Source organism: Pleurodeles waltl, chromosome 4_1 (assembly GCF_031143425.1).
Source record: "Pleurodeles waltl isolate 20211129_DDA chromosome 4_1, aPleWal1.hap1.20221129, whole genome shotgun sequence".
In the NCBI taxonomy this organism is placed as follows: Eukaryota; Metazoa; Chordata; class Amphibia; order Caudata; family Salamandridae; genus Pleurodeles; species Pleurodeles waltl.
Window position 1 is genome coordinate 191,570,718 of NC_090442.1, and position 19,452 is coordinate 191,590,169.

The window sequence follows — 19,452 nt, forward strand, 5'->3', positions numbered from 1 at the left end:
TCCCACATTAGCCATCTGAGTGCTGGGATGCACAAGGGGTAATGGACATGCACGCCTGCCCTGAGTGCCCCACCTGTACTGATGTCTGGATCCCTTATGATGATTTTTGTTGTCATAGGCAAACATGGATCTTCTCTGTGGCAATGACATAGGCCTGTCTCATAGACTGCGCTCTTGTTTGACCCAAGGGGCATCCAAAGCACTACCTTCATAGTGGTGAAAGGCTACTGCCAGTACCAGGGGCTAAGGAGCCTGTGCACAGTGGTGGCAGCATAGTGAGTAGTGATCAGCAGGAGTGAACATACTTTTTTTTTTAATCTGTGGCACCGGATTGAGGCCTAAAGGCTCACTCATTTAAAGTGCTGCTCCTGTGTGCCTAACTCACCGACTTGGTGTGTAGTGCTTTGTGATGTCGTGAGTGTGTGTCTGTGAATGGTACAACACAGGGATAATGGAGTGTGTGTATGTTATATGCATGTGCTGGGTGTATGTATGCTTGAGAGTGGTACAGTACATGAAGCATCTAATGCTGTGCAGTTCATGTATGTTGTGTACCTGTGCTGGGTGTATGTGTGCCTGTGAGTGGTACAATACATGAAGGACATACTGCTGTGCAGTGTGTGTAAGTTATTGCATGTTTGCCTGCTAGTGGCTGACTCTGGGTTCCATTTTGGGAGACTCAGAGCTGCGTAGTGAAACATCGGGAGAGGAGATAGAGGAATCCACCAAACAGATTTGTGTATTGCTGCCCCAACCATGTGCCCCCAGTACACTTCAAAGGGTGCTCTTTGATTCAGTGAGAGAGGTCACAAGGAATGTGCCTGGGCACATCTAAGGAAGGAGATGGGGCTGATAAGATAATAATAAAGAGTAGGGTTGAAGCCCTGGGCTAACCTTTTGATACACATCACCATTGCTGCCATCCAGGTGTGAACTCCCAGTCACACCCATGCCCTGTGTTGTGGGGCTATGAGCTTTGGAGTTCTTGCTGAGTCAGACTGCTTTCTGGCGGGAGAAAGGACAGAGGAGTAAGCACTTCAAAAGGAAGCAGACCCCGAACACACATTTCAAAATCTCAGACTCTAAATCACACTTGGTGTCTGGAAATGGACTACAAGGGGAGTTTGAGACCCCAAAAACCGTCAACTGTCAAGCAGTCAGCCGGGATCTGCGAGGAGAAGCTCTGCAAGACTTCTACCTTTACCAGGACTGGGGGGGCCCAAGGCCGGCTAGTCTCCCAGCTGAGTGAGGGGACACCACCCAGGGATTTCAAGACCACCTGCCCTGGAGCACCAGCACCTCTCTGTGAGGAAGAGGAGTGGGTTGGAGGGACCGAGGTACGGTGGGGAATCCTGTCAAGTGGATTCTCTTAGTGAGGTCTGAGGAAATGGTTGCTGCACTGATCAGCTTGTTGCCTGTGTGCAGGGAAAGTTGATGACCTTCGAACGCCAGAAGTGAACCGTGATCGTTGCTGCGTCAAACAGGTCACTGTGTGCAATGAGAAACCGGCGACCCATATGCCAAGAGGGACCGCCGTGAGGAGATTGCTGTACAGAGTAGGTCATAGCCCATGTGTGGTGAAAAGCCAGGAACCCTGTCTGCCAGGAGGGACGTGAAGAAAACTGCTGTGCCAATCAAATCGGAGAAATGTGCATCTGAGAGACAGTAACCCTGTATGCCAGAGGGGGTCACCAGTACCAAGGAAGAAGTGTGACCCAGTCTGGATTGTCACCGAAGGAGAAAGGCAGCTGTGGTAACCTCTACAGGCCTGCACTGGGTCTGAGGATCAGTGTCAGGACTTTTGCACACCCACCACACACCGTTGGAAGGACCAAGGAACTTACCCAGATTGGAGGAGCAACAAAGAACCTCTAGTCACTGCAGCTGCACAACCGCGTGAGGGAACTTGAGGTCCACTGGGTCAAGATCGCCTGGCCAGCATACAAAGAACTTACCGGAAACAGCCACTGCATCTCCAGCGCTGGGTAGAGGGCACGCTCAGGCACTTCAATCCTGCAGGTGCGAGTAAGACTTATTTCGGGCCAGTCAGCCATGGGGGAACTTGCTTGCCAGATAGTACTTCTACACTGGAACACTTCTGTCTTTTAGACAGTGATGGAGTGGGATTCCTGAGGCTCAGACTAGTGGGGCCTCACCTGAATGTCGCATATAGTGAATTGGAAATTACCACTAGAACTAGGAGGAAGTGGGATTCAGGAAACCACATAAGAAACACAAGAGCCTTGACCTAAGGGGACTGTGGAAATTCTCTGTGAGGATTGTATTTCCCTTTGTGGTAACAGCTGTAAATACTTCTTTTTTCACACAAGTAAGTATTTGACTGGGAAAACACTTACTGCTACTGCTGCACATATTTTGAGTTGTGAGCCTTTGTTCAGCCCCCTGCACCTACCTCCCTGCCCTCCCCAGAGAAGCTTTGGACTGCTCAACTCATGCTACTACTGAGAGTCAAGTGCTGAAGGGGTACTTGGCCCAGTTTCCTAGGACCCATAGTAGGCCAGATCATCAGGAGTAAAAGGCCTCATCCCCCGCAGCTGTGCCCAGTAGCTCCTGCCTGACCCGCGGCCCTCTGAACGGGGTTCAGACACTGAGAAATGGATATGTGCTTGTGACCCTATTTCCCCGCCACATCCTTATTCATTTCCCCAAATTACTGCTGGTAGTTCTAAACCTGAAGAAGGAAAGGAAAAGGAGATACTAATGTTTTAAGTTTCGCTATTCTAGTTTGTGATACTGGGAGAGCTCCAATTGAAGCGCCCCAAAATGGGGGAGTGAGGGCCGCCTGGTTGGCACCAGAGGCACAAGGAGACAATGTGTAAGTGTCAGAATGTGCGCACATGACAACAGGCTGACTCGGTTGTATGACAGAACCTCGCATGCATTTACCCTGCATGCCTTGACAACGTAGTTACCACATATTACTTTACCACGCAAGTCATTACAATGACTTGCGTTAGGGGCTCTGGACTTTGGAATAGTATAAATTATTATTCCTACTCTAGACTACGCAACAGTAGGGAAGGTGTTGGACTTAAAGTTTGTGACTGCAGCCGTAGAAGCCTCCAAAAATATTGTTCTGGGTACTTCCATGATAGCTGCTGTTCCTCATTTGGTAGCTGACCTACTGCTTACCACAAAAACGCAACATTGGCCAATTGCACAACTGTCCCAATATGAAACAGTATTACTCTCTGCCCTTCACGTTACTTTAGACTATTGCCCCACTCTGAACCCACTGTTTTTTCCACCCATTATACAGGTTGGTGAACATGATGGTTGTTTACATGTAGCTGAATATTTGACTAAATACAGGATGGTTCTGTCTGATGCTTGCCTATAATGTGGATGGATCATGTCTCAGAAATGATGTTGGAAAACTTGTTGTTTGATATGCTGTATGTACATTGTATGAGGTTAAAAAAAGATCCAACATTTGCCCCAGGTCAGCTCTGTTTAAGAAGCCGAGCAGCTGATCTAACATGTGCATGATTTTAGCTTCACACAAAAGTGTCACTGTATTTACCATGTTTGGTGTGGCCCATGATTTTAGACTATTGTGGATGCAGAGGTGTTTCCTTACTTCAGCAGAACTCCTATAAACAACAAGATGTACGTGAACAACTTGTTAGACCCTCTTATGTTGCCATCATGTAAGATTTCCCTTATTAAATGTACTGCTGATCAGTCCTCACCTAGCTGAAGTGTCTCGAGGTAATGCATTTGCTGATATGGCTAACAAAACTGCGCTGTTGCCGAACCATAATACTGCTATGCACAGTGTACAAACTGAGACATTCCTTGTCCATGCACATAAAGATTCGTCTCTGTTGAGGGGTCAGGCATCTGAGGATGAAAGACCATCATGGATCAACAGAATTGTAAAAGGGACTCTGACAGAGTGTGGAAGGACAGACACAGGAGTGTGGGAGCCTTTAATGTATGCTTCCCAACCATGTAGGGTTGTACTACAGTCATGCTCAATTTGGAAGGATCAGGAAGGTTTGGTCTGAAGTAACCCACTCTTTGTGCCCTTCTTTCCCTCAGCCACCCAACAAATGTGTCATTCCTGTGCTGCATGCCAAACGCACAACACTAAGACCACTCCCACCTTGCACCCATCTCCTTGTGCACCACTGAAGCCTGCCAGGACTTCTAGCCCTGTGAGTGGATCCAAATCTAGGTCAGCCCAGGAAGGTCTGCCTCACAGCAAAGGAGGGGGGACCCTTTTAGAGCCTGCTCATTATGAACACTGCCATGAAGTGCTCCACATACAACAAGAGGGCGAACCTCCAGACGCCAACCCTCTGCACCTGTTGCGGCTTCTGTTGCCACCCCATCTGTTAATGGTACTGCTCCACTGAACCAGCATGCATCCGCGCTGCAGCGAGAGCCTCCAGCTTCTGCGTCTTTGCAGCCTTGACCGCCTCACGGTTACCAGCTCCACCTGAAGCCGGGGGCGGGCCACTATCCGCGATAGAGGAACCATCGAGCTAGGGAAAAACCCTAAAGGTATAGGGTCTCAAAAACAGCTCATTATATATAATTGGGGAGGTCCGTTTGCAAAAGGAAGTAAATTATAAGCAAAAGATGACGGGGTCAGCAAAGTCAAATGGTTGCCTGGACAGCACAGATAAGAATGGGAGTCATGATATGGCTTCCAAGTAATAGGAGTGGTCTACATGTTCATCTACCCCATGCAGGGCAAAGGCAATGGCCTTAGCTCTTCAAACCTCCACTGCCAGTGCAATAGCATGCCCACCACCTATGGTATGCAGAAATGAGCACCGCCTGCCAAAGTGTGAGATACTGGTTCCAAAGTGCAACATACTGAGAATCTTAGCAGTCCCCTACCTGTTGCGGCATTTTTTGATTGGTTGAACTCACCCTGGCTTGAGCAAAGTACTGCAACGCCACTTGGAGCAAGCCCCTTGCTTGACAGAGATCACATGTACAATATCGAAGGGCCTAATTCAGACAAGGGTGCCAACGTGTAATCCTCTAAAAAAGATAGTAGTAAAATAATGATCTACTCTGCTAGTAAAATCACCTCCACCATTTGCATAATATAGTTGAGGTAATTTCACAGCAGAGAATTCGCTGGTGGAGCACATAGGAAGTTATGCTAACACTGCTTTCTGGAAAATTGTGTTATCACACATTCTCTAAATCAGACCTTAAATAACAAACCTAGAGATGGAATTCCAGCCACAAACACTTGCTGATCATGCCGTAAAATAAAATATATCGTATTGAACTCCCTCCCGCCAGAAGAACAGACAAATCCCTCCACGACCTTCTTCAAGAGGAAAGTCGAACCAGTCCTGCTAGCAAAACACTTACTTCCGGATCAATGCCAGACTCTTCCCTAGCCCTAACTTCTGCACCATTACCATGCAGGTTAACAGAGACCAGTCCAAGGAGTAGTATACCTTCTACCTAGCTCCTGGCAACATGGACACACTCTGTGCACTATGTAACAAATACTTTATTCTTAAGCTCACTATAACGCGTATGATGATGTGTGTTATTGTACAGCACTCTCATACCCTTTGGTCACATACCCCCTCTACAAAGTTCCCAATAAATAAAAAGCACTGGCAAAGCCAATGGGTCTCATGTACGCACGAGCTATTGGCTTTGCCAAAATGTTTTAGCCATGTTGTACACCAGCTTGGCTGCTGTTCGGCATGGCTAAATGTTAGCTGTGTAAAGGAGAGTGGCGTGGAGTGGAATTTTATCGAGAGTGTACAGTTGAGTGGCATAGAGTGGAATAGTGTGTCATGGAGTGGCACAAAGTGTCGTAGACTGGAGTGACGTGGAGTGATGTAGAGGGTGCTGTGCAGAGCAGAGTAGAGTGGTGCAAAGCTAAGTAGAATGTGTTGGAGTAGCAAAGAGTGGAGTAGTGTAGTAGAGTGAAATGGCAAAGAATGGGGTTGTGCATCACAGAACTGCGTGGAGTAAAGGGGCATGGAGTGGCGTAGAGAGAGTTGCGTGGAGTAGTGTTGTAGAGTGGCACAGAGTGGAGTATTGTGAAGTGGCGTGTCATAGGTTGGCCTAGAGTGAAGTGGTGTAAAGTACAGAGTAGATTCCTATAGAGTGCAGTAGCATAGAGTGTTTTGGTTGCGAGTAAAATGGTGTGGTGCATATTGGCACAGAATGCAGGGACGTGGCATAAAGTGTAGAGGTGTTCAGTAGAGTGCCATATCGCAGAGTGCAATGGCACAGAGTGGACTTTTTCAGAGTCAAGTGAAGTAGTGAGGTGCAGGGTAGAGTGCAGATGTGTAGAGTGGCATAAAGTAGAGTGGAGAGCAATGGTGCAGAGTAGATTAGAGTGAGTAGAGTGATGTAGAGAGTATTGCGTAGAGTGCATTGGCTTAGAGTGCAGTACAGCTGTGTAGAGTTGGGTGGTGCAGAGTAGAGTGCAGTGGCATCGAGTGCAATGGTGCAGAGTAGAATGGCATAGAGTTCTGTGGCAGAGAGTGCAGTCTTGCAGAGTAGAGTGTTGTAGAATACAGTGATGTTGTGTAGTGTGTATTGATGTAGAATGCAATACTGCAGAGTGGCGTAGAGTGTAGTAGTGCAAAGTGCACTGGCACAGAGTGCAGTAGAGTGGTGCAGAGTACAGTGGCGTAGAGTTCAGTGGCGGATAGTGCAGTGTTGCAGAGTGGCGTGTAGTGCAGTGGTGTACAGTGGTGCAGAGTAGAGTGGTGTTGAGAGCAGTGCCATAGGGTACAGTGAGTTGTGCAGAGTAGAATATAATTGCAGAGCACAGTAACGTACAGTTCAATGGTGTAGAGTGCAGTGGCATAGACTGCAGTGGCACAGAATAGAGAGTTGTAGAGTAGATTGGAACAGAGTGCAGTGACGTAGAGTGCACTGATTTTGAATTGGGGGTTGGCTATAAATTCCGCCCCACCAGCAGAGTTTGCAGCATTTTGCCCAATGTGTGTTACACTTGTAACATGGACTTCCAGACAAATTCCACCAACCACTGCATGGCTGAGTTTTTCTCGCCTGTGGCTCGCCAATGGTAAGTTGGCGAGCAAGAACTGATGACCACCAAGGATGGAACCCAACAAGATTTTCACAACACGGGTGGTCACAACAGTTTGTGATGAGAAAGCTGCCACTGAAGTAGAAAATCTACTTGAGCAGCACCAAAACCAACTCAACAAGCAGCACCATCAGATTCTTCAGCGCGGAAGAACCTACTGGTGCTAAAAATAAGTGCAAGCAGCATGACGTGCAGATTTCCACCCGATTGCGGTACTCCACTGAATCTCGCAGAGTTTTGATACAACTCTGCAAGTTCCGCCCACATCTAGTTTTGAGTAAAGTGGTGTAGAGTGTACTGGTGTGGAGCACCGTGGCATAGAGTGTGGCAATTAAAGTGTAGTGGCATTGAGCAGAGTGGTGCAGAGTAAAGTGGCACAGAGAAAAGTAAAGTGGCATAGAGTGGATTGGCGCAGAGTGGTTTGTATCAGAGTCGAGTGGAATGGTTCACTGTAGAGTGAAGTGGTGCAGAGTAGAGTACTGTGGCGTTAAGTAGATTTGAGTGACGTAGAGTGGACCGGAACAAAGTACACTGGTGTACAGTGGAGTGGTACAGAGTAAAGTGCAGTGGCATAGAGCACAGTGGATTAGAGTGGTATAGAACAGTGTCCTACACTGGAGTGGTGTACAGTGCAGTGGAGCATAGTAGAGTAGAGTGGGTTAGAGTGCATAGGCACAGCTAGAGTTGTGCAGAGTACAGTAAAATGGAGTAGAGTGGAGTGTTGCAGAGTAGAATGAAGTGGAGTATTCATGGTGGGTTCGCACTTTGTCATTACAGACAACACATCTACAATTGAAATGACCATTACATTTGCATAGAAATACAGTTTTACTGATAAAAGTATTCAGCGCACCAACAATGTGTGGAACGGTCAGTACCTGTTGTATTGTTTTTTTTAATTGTATTAAAATTTTGTTTCCTACACATGTCACAGTTACCAAAAAAGTGTGTTTCATTTGTGCTTCCCTAATTCTGAAATGTTTGCACAATTCAATTACAGACATTTATATTGTTTTGTGTGCTAGAACAAATAACATCCTACAACTTTCCAGCACACACACTCCCAAACAGATTGTCACATAAATCATCTCACTTTGAAGTCAGAGAAAGAAAAATAAACACCAAGGTCCCTCTGAAGACAGAGTCTGACATCGGATCTCTGTCTCTAAATGCACTGCAAATGTGACAAAATAAGAACAAGATTTAAAGGTCTGGTTACAAAAATAGAGTACTGGTGGCTGAATAATGTAAAAAGGGTCCTGGTCACAGGAGGGACAAACTGAAGCTCGACAGCCTTAAACACCCTGCATTTGCAATGTAATGGGCCTCTCATTTGCTCGACTTAGAACTATTAGCGTTGTAAAGGCCTAGCCAAACTTTTATTGTCACATAAAATGAAAATGAAAAGTAAAGTTTTACATAAGCAAGCCAATTTAAAGCACCACGTCATGAGAGTGAAGGAGCTCACAAAATGAAACAGAAGTCCGCTCGCAGTCAAACTATCAGCAAATGTGCAGCCAGATCAAGCTGTGTAGGAAATAAAAAGAAAAAGTAGTCCAGAAAGCATGCTGAAAACATGGAGCCTTGTATGTTTTCAGTAGTTGGTCGGTGTGCTCGAGTAGGGCTAAACACCAGAAAAGGTATGATGTATCCTTGCCCTTCTCAAATAAAATCAAGCGATTTTCAAAAGACAAGCCCACAAACCAACAAAACTGATGGGTGTGGTTAAAAGCCCACAGAGAGTTTACGGCAGGCTAGAGCGCATGCACTCTCGACCCTAAAAAGAAAGCAAGCAAATGTGAGTTATAAACCACATAGCTAATGGTAAGTAATATGCAAATGTATTCGCAGGGAAGCTTTCCCAGTATCCCCAAGATGTGGTTAGCATTACTGTGCAGTCTGTTAGGCTTCGACCTAAAAACGAATTAAAAAATAATCGCAGTAAAGATTTTGGGTTTTTATGAAGAAACCTGAAAACATTAAACACTGCTAATCTCAGCGAAATGATTCTGACATGGCAACGAGTTGACATGTTTGGCGCTGCATAAAATATAAAAACAATTAGAGTAAAGAGTATTTGGCCACTAACTCAAACTGAGATATTTCGAATATTTACATAGCCGCCAAGCGACCTCAAGCTAAGAGTAAAACATTCAACCAGTCATGGCTTTTTACTCAACTGTGTAATTTTTAAACCCACATTTTTAATGGGACAATTTAAACTACACGACCCATAATGCATTGGCAATGAAAAGGCGCTGAAGGCGCCACAGATCATAAAACAAGCAGTCTCTTGGCAGTCACGGAGGGCATAAATTAAAAGAAGAGTGAGGACACATCAACATTACATTTTAAAAGGCTGTCTCCTAGGCTGCGGAAGCCGAGCAGAGGGTGTGCTTGGCACTCCGCCGGGAGAGCCCACGCCCCCTCGCGCTTTGGCAGCGCTCTCAGGGCTCCAACTCTTACAAAGCTGCGAGGGACGTGAAAAGATTAAACGGGTGAAAGTTGCATCGCTTTACCCGCACAGTGGCGCCATTCATCCCTTCCTGGACTCCTCCCAGGGGCAATCGAGGATGCGGCCCCTTGCCCCAGTGACTTGAGAGGGGCACGGGGACGGGTACACGGGGGTCGCGGTGGGTAAGCGCGAGCCACAGCGGCCTCTTCCTGCGGCCTCTCGGAGAGGGTGTGCACCCCGAGGGCGCCGCAACTCCCACAGTGGGAGCGAGGCCGTCAGACGGCTCCACCCAACGAGAAACGGTTATTTGAGAATATAATTTCAGCTCTTTTTCTGCGCTCGAGGGCTGGATTATACGCGAGTGGTTTAGAATTGCAACCGCGGCTTGTTCGTCCTTGTTTAACTTGCTGCTCCAGTCTCTGTTACACGTGAAGTTGCCACCATTCAAGAGAGAAATACCGGCCATTTGTTGTTGTTTTAAAAGTATGCAAAGGATATTAACTAGAATTGTAAACAAGGAGGTATGAATTCATTTGTAACATGACTTTTCTGTCTTTATTTTTTAATTATGAGTCATAGACCCTAAAGCCAGATCCTCACACATTTAAAAGTGGTTTCTATTTATATTTGTTTTTTAAATGTACTTACAGATAAAAGGCTAAAAACACCAGCTTTAGGTGATTTTGCACTGGCCTTGATATCAAACTACCAGTGGTGCCAGTAGAAAACAGGTGAGGTTATGTTACATTAATTTGTATAGTGCAAGTGACAGGGCAGGTGTGTAGATTTGTGGTGCTCAAGGTGCTAATATGAAGAGCCAGGTCTTCAGATTTTTGTGGAATCAAGAAGTAAAGAGCTGTGTTGGGGGAGGTCGTTGCATGTCCTGGGTGCGATGAAGGAAAATGAGCAATCTCCACTCTTAGGCCCTTATTTATCCTTTTTTAGTGCTGCATTTGCGTCATTTTTTTTTTTATACGCAAAAGCAGTGCAAACTTACAAAATACAACTGTATTTTGTAAGTTTGTGCCGATTTTGTGTAAAAAAACGTTGCAAATGCGACGCTAAAAAAGTATAAATATTGGCCTTAGTTTTGCGGACGCAGGGTTAATGTGTGAGAGTAAGGCAGAGCAAAGGTGTGTAGTGGGTTGGTGAAAGTGTTCAAGGATTCCGATCCTGGGTTGTCTAGGGCTTTGCTTATGAATGGGGAGCCAGTAAAGCTTCCTGAGTTGCGGTGTGATTTTGGAGCAGCATGGGAGGTCGAGTATGAGTCTTGCATCGGTGTTCTGGAGTCTGTAGAACTTGTTTGGAGATTCCAGCGCAGAGTGTTGCCATAGTCCAGCCTGCTGTGGTCAGTGCTTGTGTGATGGTCCATCTGCTGTTCTGAGGAAACCATTTGAAGACTTTTCGCAGCATGTTTACGATTTGGAAGCAGGAGGTGCACACTACATTGGCTTGAACCATCATGTTGAGCTTGTTATCTAGGATGATCCTTGGATTTCGTGCATGGTCTGTGGGTGTGGGTGCTGGTCCTAACTCTGACGGCCACCAGGTGGAGTCCCGTGGGGAGGTCTTGTTGCTGAAGACCAGTATTTCCGTCTTGCCGATGCTGAGCTGTAGGCAGTTGGTTTGCATCCAGTCTGCTACCATGGTTCTGCAGTTGGTTCTAGTGGTGGTTGTTTGATCTGTCAGGGAGAGGATGAGTTGGCTGTACGAGATGACAGGGATGTCTTGTGATGTGGTGATTTTTGGCGAGCAGTGCCATGTATATGTTGGAAAGGGTGGAGCTGATGGACGATCCCGCAGGACTCCGCATATCAAAATCTTGGTCTGTGATGTGAAAGGTGGCAGCCTGGTCCTTTGGGTTTGTCCTCGTAAGGAAGGGACATATCCATTTGAGAGCGGATTCTTGTATGCCAGTCTTGTGGTGTCTTCTGGTTAGTGTGTTATGGGAGACAGCGTCCAAGGTTGCAGAGGTCGAGCACGATGAGGGCCGCTGTTTCACCTCAGTCCAGGAGGATTTGAATGTCATGTGTGGCAGCAATGAGCGCTGTTTTGGTGCTGTGTTTCTTATAGAATCTTGATTGAGTGTTGTCTCGAAAATGGTGGGTTAGGAGTTGCTTTTTGATGGCCTTCTCAATCCCTTTGGCTGGATAGGGAAGCAAGGAGATGGGTCGGAAGTTGCCCAGCTGATTCGGTCCAGCTGTGGGCTTCTAGAAGAGGGCATTGATTTACCCAAATTTCCGTTCATCTGGGAAAGTGCCGGACATGATGGAGGTGTTGATGGCATAGGTCAGGGTGGTGCTGATTGATTATGTTCCCAAGGTGTAGATGTGGTTGGAGCTGAGTTGATGGTCTGCATGATTGCTGCTGTGCCGTTTCTGGTGAGGGTTGTTGTGAGAATTTGGGGTGTACGATAGGGTCTTGGATCCAGTCAGGTATTTTTATTCAACCTTAAGCTCAACCTTGGGTAGCTGTGGCTGCGAGCAGTAAGGCTTAGCAGAGGAACAATGTGTAAAGCATTTAACAACACCAAACAACAGGATAAGAAAGTCACATGACACAAAAGAAACAAGAAATCAGGTTAGATATAAGATCAGATTTTTTATGTATCTTTAGAGACCTTGATCATCAAAATCGACCAGAGGGTTTCAGAGATATAGATTTTTAAAGGAATAAATAACTTTTGCGTCAACTGCGAACAAGCATTGGTCAAAAAAAACTTTCAATATTTTTGAAGCGTTTGGAAAAGTTAGTTCAGCAACACCGGCCGAATTAGGTGACCCAATGCGGCAGGACGGAGGACCAGGGGGCCAGAGAGGATACTTTAGATGGTTACCTGGCCACCAGAGCTTTTTTAGAGCAAGAACCAAACTTTTCAGGATGACCGCCATGGACGCTAATGGAGTGGTCTTGATGCTGAGGGGTGAATACTCAAAGATGCTCCGAGTGCTGTGCTGTCTACGGGCGTGAAGTCCGGTCAAGTCCGCGGTCCACAGGTGAGTTTGGGTAAAACTGGCCATGGATTTCGGGGTCCCACAAAGTCCTCTTTGCAGGGTCCCAAGGGCTGCCAATGCAGACCTCGCGCTTTTGCAACACAGCTGTCACAGTGCAAATCTCTGGTGGAGGTTGGCGTCCTTCACGAGTGCTGAATCGGGTCACTTCCAACACCCACGGGACCAGCAGACATGGGTGCACCTTTTGGCTATCTCCGAATTGACCTAGGGGGTTGCCGGAGTCTGGTAGCGTCGAGAATTCTGTGGTGGTTACCAGAGATGCGATGGGGCCTCCTTTAACTTTAATGTTCCGAGTTCTGTTCCGGGGGGCCAGCCAACTGACCCTTGGAGTCTCTGCTTCGGACAGCAGTTGGGAAATCAACTTTTCCCCAGGCCAGGCATGCATAACAGGGTCCAAACTCCACTAGCCCCAAGTGCAGTAGGTGCAGTTCCTCTGGCATTGCAGCCTCTTTGTGCGGATCCAATGGGTACCAAGTGGCCTTCTTGTTCTCCTCTCTCCGAGTCCAGCGAGTACTCAAGTCTCTGATACCAGGGGGTGCCCATTATATCCCAGCAAAGTGCCCAGAGGGAAAAACGCAGTCCCTAGCTAATGGGCTAGTTGGTCCCCTCCTCTCTGGTGTCATAGTTCTGGTACTGTGTGGCATCTGGCTATCCCAGGGTTCAACATTCTTGCCACAATCAACTTGGCAGAACCCTTCCTTGGCTGGAAGGACCTTGGCAGCCCACCCCCAGAGGTGTGGCTACCATGGGGCTACACACCCCTGGAAAATCAGTTTGTAAACTGGTTTTCCCTCCTCTGTCCCTCGTTCTACACTGTTGGCAGGAAACTAAAGGCATCCTGCCTGAGAGTGTTGTCACAGTTGCCCTTCAAAAGGCCGCTTCCCCTTTGAAGCTCGCCTTTGGGCTAACACCCCAGCAAACCATGCTGTGGGAGGAGGTCACACATTCCAGTGCCGCAGCAGCCTTTGTTCCTGGCCTTGGAGCCATGCACACTTCTCCCCAGGTGGACAGGAAGGTGTCAGTGCCTTTGTGAGGCCACTGGACTAGCTGAGGCATGGAGTGGCAACTCCGTGAAAGTTGCTTACCTTTAAAAGTGACATTAATTTTGACTTGGCCATCAAGTTGCATTTATTGCCATGATTAATTTGATAACTTACAGGACCCACTTTGGTAGTCCCAGTCAAAAGTTAGCCGGGTTGGGATGTCACCCGGTAGCCAATGGGGCTACCAACCTTACCCACAGCAAAACAACTACTTGGAAGTATTGTTGCCGAGACATTTTGTAAAACTTATGTCTTAACAAAATACTTAACTCCCTACCATAGGACTCCACAAGCTTTCCTTAGGGGGACATATATAATGTTAAGGGATAGGGTGGATTTGCCATAGGTTTAAATGGCAAAGTCGAACTGACAGAACGCTGTAATGGCAGGCTGGTAGCCATTTTTTGTCTTTAAAGGTCCGCTATCGTCGCAGTTTGGGCCGTAATAGCCAGCCAGAACTAAAGATATTTCATTCACCTGTAATTTTACTATAATCCACCGACCAGCTTGGTCTGTCTTTATTTTGAAGATTTCTGGTCTGACTTGAAATCCTTGCTTAATTAAAATGGCTACCCCCTTTGTATGAAAATTATGGCAGGTGCAAAAACACATTTGCACCCCCTTTTGAGTGCTAAATAAATCTTTACACTCATCCTCCGCCAAATGAGTTTCCTGCAAAATTTAAATTTGCGCCGGGGAATCCTTTAAATATTGAAGAATTCTATTTCGTCTCGACTTAGTTCTCAACCCATTAATATTCCACGAGAGAAGTTTTATCATAAACTTGCCCTCCCCCTGGCCCATGCCGATTTTAGTCATTTAAAATTAACCCACCACCCCACCGCCTAGGTGAACGAGAAACAATTTCTGACCTTATCCCCAAAAACTCACCCCCTTGTACCCCCCCTACCTAACCCCTCCCAAGGAGAACCCCCCCACTATGTCAGCCACCATGGGCCTGATTTTAGAGTGCCCTGCCTACCTGGGGGGCATAAAATTCAAAAACTTATTGCAAATATTACACATGATCAGCCTGTTCTTTCCTAATAGCATCTAACAATTCATCTGCCTTATCTATCTCTCTTATATTATACATTTTGTTATTATGCATTATTCGTAAAAAAGCTGGGAATTTCAATTGAGCCGTGGCTCCAAGTTTTTTGAATTCATCTAGCCTTTTTCCCAGCTCCCACTGCCTGTCCATAGTGATTTTAGATAAGTCAGATCTGATCTCAAAAGTCACATTATCCATCTTTAATGCCTTCTGTTGTAACGCCTTGGTCAAATTTTTCTCTTTTAGATGATAAGTTAAGAAATTAACTACAATTTTCCTTGGTCTTGTACTATTGGGCCGCCTCGTGAAGGGATCCCGGTGGACTCTCTGAATGTCTCTTTCGATCTCTTCATTACTTTCCTCCAGCTCACAGACCGATTTGATTAGTGAGACAACGTATGACTTAAGATTTACTCCTTCTGCTCCTTCCGGAACTTTTAACAATTTTAAGTTGTTCCTACGTGAGTGGTTTTCCAGATGCTCGATCCTAACTTGTAAGCCTTGTTCTTTTTCACTCAGGCCTCGGATTTCATCCTCGTGGAGCTTCAACTCCTCCTTTATCCCCCCCACTGTTTCCTCTAAAGTCTGGATCCTCTCCATCAAGTTATAGAATTTTTTTTCCAATACCTCGCAAGCTTCTCGAATTTCGCCTTGATTACACTCCGAACTTGCAAACCCTTTCTTTATATCCTCCGATATGGAGAGAATCACTTCCTCCATAGAGGGGGTATGCCTCAGATCTGGGGGGAGGACTAACGACTTGTGCTACTTGGCCTAATTCCTCCTGTCGTGGAGTGGGCAGCATATCACCTTGACATATCATATCAGCACCCATACCAGCTTGTGTATTCTCGTGCAAGGGTGAATTTGCAAATAAGGGGGAAAAACCTTCTTCGGCCTCCTTACCAGCATCTGTACCACTTCCAACGTCTTTAATCACAAAAGTATCCATTTTCCCTTGCCCCGGCACTAGCACAATATCCTCTGGCCCAGCCCTAAAGTAAGACCTTAAAGAGGGTGTCAGTCTATGTTTTATTTTTGTTCTTCCTTCAATCCCTTCTCTTTTTTTTTTTTGGGCAGTTCGCCAGAGCCGGGGTTTTTCCCTTTCCCTTCAGCTTCCCTAGGCTATTACTAGCCACCGGATCCCTTCTGTCCCCCTTTATCCCCAACCCCTGCCGCCCTACCTGCCATAAGCTGATGGAGGGCTGGGGTGGGGCGGGGCTCTTCTCCTCCTCTCGAGCCTTGCCTGAAGCTCCAGCACCAGCTACTTTCTCGATGGCTCTTCTTGGTATGTCAAAGGGAGCGCGTATAACCGCGCTACCAAGCTCCCGGGATGTCTTTCCGGGAGCCTTGCTGGTGCTGGCGTTTCCGGGATTCCCCCGAATGGGAATCCTTGCCGATCCTCTGCGTGCCCGGCAGAGCTCCAGTGCGGCACGTCCCCAGTGCCGGAGTCTCCCGCCGGATGCCTCGTCCGGATTACAGCACGAGAGGCTCTCCGGGAGTAGCGCTTCCTCCCAACACATTCGGCCGATCCTCTCCGCGTGGGTGCCACGCCCCCCCAGGTACGGCAGACGTCACGTCTAGCGAGCTGCGGCCGTGACGGCCCTAACGCAGCCCGCCATGTCCTCCGGTCGGTATCGAGACTAGTGACTGCTCGTCCCTTCGCCATTTTTTGTCTTGTCAGTCGAAGGGTTGCACAAAGAGTGTGGGAGCCCTGAGTGGACACTCTGCCTTACATACCATGGGTACCATATATTAGTGACGTATAAATAAGTCATGCCTTGCCAGTTGAAGGTATCCAATTCAACATATACTTTGCATGGGGTCAGAACAAATTGTTAGCAGGCATAAGTGCACTCTCAGACTCGAAATACAAGCAGCTAATAGTCGAAATGGGGAGAAAAGTTGGTGGAAACCTGCAAAAAAAAAAAAAAAAGCTTGTTTCCTTACAGTTGTCCATTTGGTCAGGTGGCCCTCTTGGTTGGTGGTGGGTTGGGGTGCAGTGTGTTCTCTGGGGTTGGGTTGGTGTGCAAGGTTGCTGTAGATGTTTGTGATTTTGCTTGGAATAAGTTGTATAGCTTTTCGCAGTGTTGTTGGGAGGCAGCGATGTTGGTGACAGTGGCTAGGACGAAGCGAAATCCTTAACAATCAAGAAGATCTCCTTGCAGCTGTTGGAGCTTTCTTCAATGAGGTCCACTAGTGCTTTTTTTCTTGGTGTCTCTTATTTGCTGGTGATAGCGTGGCAATCCAAGTCACATCCCCTATCCTCCCTATGTCACATCGGTGCCGTAGGTTCTTATTTATTGAAGATGAGTGGTAGCAAGACCTTTTGGACATGAAGTGCTGACATGTTTTAGGCATATGGCTAAAACATACACAATTTTGAAAACGTAGGATGTTGTGGGCGAGTGCAAGAAATTGTTTACATTTCTATGCTTTATATGTACTAATATCTTGCCATTCGTACAGAGACATTGTAGTCAGTTTAAGACTCACCTGCCAGAAGGTGTTTGGGGGCGTTGGGCTGAGCAAAAACAGAATAATATTTAACACTTGTGATATCACAGCAAGTGAAGTGACCAGTAGTTAGGGTTGCTACTTGGCCGGTTTTCTACCGGCTCCCATGTCCAGCCCGGTACAAAAATAAGCAAACTCACCTAAAGCCAGAATTTCTACCAGTTATCTAGGCATAACTCAAATACCAAATATAACTAGAAAACACTTTTAAATGTGTTCTGGTGCTGCATTCACGATTCGTGGAGAAGTGTGGCTCAATGGTTAGAGTGGCAGACCCTGAAGCAGAGATCTGGCTCAAGACCAGGGTTCAAGTCCTGCTTCGGCAGGTCTTGGGCTCAATTCCCCTTGACCAGATAATTCTCGCCTCAGTGCCTAATCTAATTCATGGGTCCCACTCTGCAACTCTGGGCAATAGCTTGCTTAATCTCCACAACGGCCCCAACAGCGCTTGGATGCCTGGCTTCACCCTGGGGGTGCTCAGGAGTGGGCGCCTCACAGGGAAAAGCCAGGAGGGGTTCCATAGCGGTATGAGTACAGCGCCTTGAGACCCTAACGGGTGAGTAGTGCGCTATACAAGTGCTAATTTAATTTTTTTTACATTTACATTCCCAACTAATAATAAAAGTAACCAAAGGCCGAAAGGCATTGCAAATTAATACCTACTATTTTAATGTCCTATTTAGCATCATATCTGGGCTTTTGCAGACTCAAAACAACAAATGACTAGTATTTTTCTCTTGGAAGGGTGTAAACCCTAACAGTAATTCTATGGTAGGCATTGAGGATCCAACTTGACCAGAGGCTTTCAAAGTTTGTTGCTCTGAGCCCCTTAAACAAGATGTTTTGATGTCAGGCTCAACCTCCAAAACTTTGACAAGGATTGTGGAGCAGAGGCAATGGAGCTGAGTACAGGGAGTGGGGCTTATGAGATCAGTTCAGTGGTACATTTCCTGTAGCTCATAGACCACACTAAATGTGAGATTTTAAAACAGCAAACAAAACTAGTAATTGGCCCAGAAATACTGCTCTGCATAAATGAGGTGTTGTGAACTCCGTGTACCGCTGGGCCTCCGCGCAACTGTACCTGCTGTGCTAACAACCGAGCCCCTGAGCAGCAGGCCATCACTCTGCGTGCCTGATCATCACTCTAGTTTTTCAACATGCTCGCTGTCCCTTCTAGAAAAAAAGAGCTTTCACATGTCACCCTTTTTCTGCAAGGGTGCTCCAATGCCAGATAGGACAATAGGCTCCCATGGCCATTTTTTTAAGTGAGACAGTTTTAATTGTGATGCAGTGTGCCCTTCAGATCCCCCCCAGGCACCATTGCAGCTGTACCTTCCTCACCAATGATAGCTACCGCCTTGCAAAGTGGGCTGTTAATAACAGGGCTCTCTCCTATCTTACCATATTCCACTCGCTGTCATCTCACTGAGACTAAAACTAAGATGTTGCCTCTTTTTCAATTTCCCCTACCTTGAGCCATTGCTCTGAGGCTGAAAGCAACACTGGTATAGCAAGTGTGCATTGGACCCTAATGCAAACAAAGGAGGATGATAAAACCACCATGATTGTAGTTTATGTGGCTTCTCATACCATGGGGTCCCAGGGCCACGGTACCTGCAGCACCAATGATACTCTCTGACCCTTTGTGTTAAAAGTTGACCTGGGCTCTAATGCTAGCAGGGACAATGGGTACCCACTCTGCTTTTTTGTGGTAAAACAGACTTAATTGGGATACAGTGTTCACTTACATCTTTGGCCCCAGTACCTGTTGTACTAATGATAGTGATGGTCCTTTTAAAAAAAAAAACCCTCTATATATCGCCCCCTTCCTAGTGGCATCTCACAGAAGAACTTGTCCCTGTTAATTTGTAAACAGGAAAATGCCCCCGACTTAGTGCTTCCTCTTCTGGACCATATATTTGACACTATTCATGGATCTTACTGCATTCCTGTTTTTTTCTCAGCCATTACTCTGAGGCCCCAGTGGTCCTTAGGATTAGGGCTCTGCATCTGAATGCAGCCCTGTTTGCCTTCTCCCTGCACTCACTTTTTTTTTTTTTTTACAAAAACATCTGTCTGAACGGTTAATGCTGACCTTGAGGTGCCTTTGCTTGAAGGCGAAAGAGGTGGTGGGGTACAGAGAGCCGAAGAAGGAAAAAACCTTCTCACATGCTTTTAAGGGATGGAGTCCCCTAAAGCTTTATGGTTATAGAGATGTATTCTTTTTAAGCGTAATGTAAGGGCTTTATCAGCTGGCCTCCGCAGTAATTGAGGCACTTACTAAAATGTTA

The 19,452-nt window shown here is 46.6% G+C and overlaps 1 protein-coding gene across 1 annotated transcript in view; it reads right to left on the reverse strand.

Moving 5' to 3' along the window:
* SLC25A18 (solute carrier family 25 member 18) overlaps positions 1–9,738 on the reverse strand; it is a 187,666-nt gene extending 177,928 nt beyond the window's left edge. The window contains exon 1 of the mRNA XM_069228060.1: positions 9,595–9,738. The gene's annotated coding sequence lies outside the window, so the exon portion shown is untranslated. The remainder of the gene's footprint in view (positions 1–9,594) is intronic.
* Between the last annotated feature and the right edge of the window lie 9,714 nt (positions 9,739–19,452).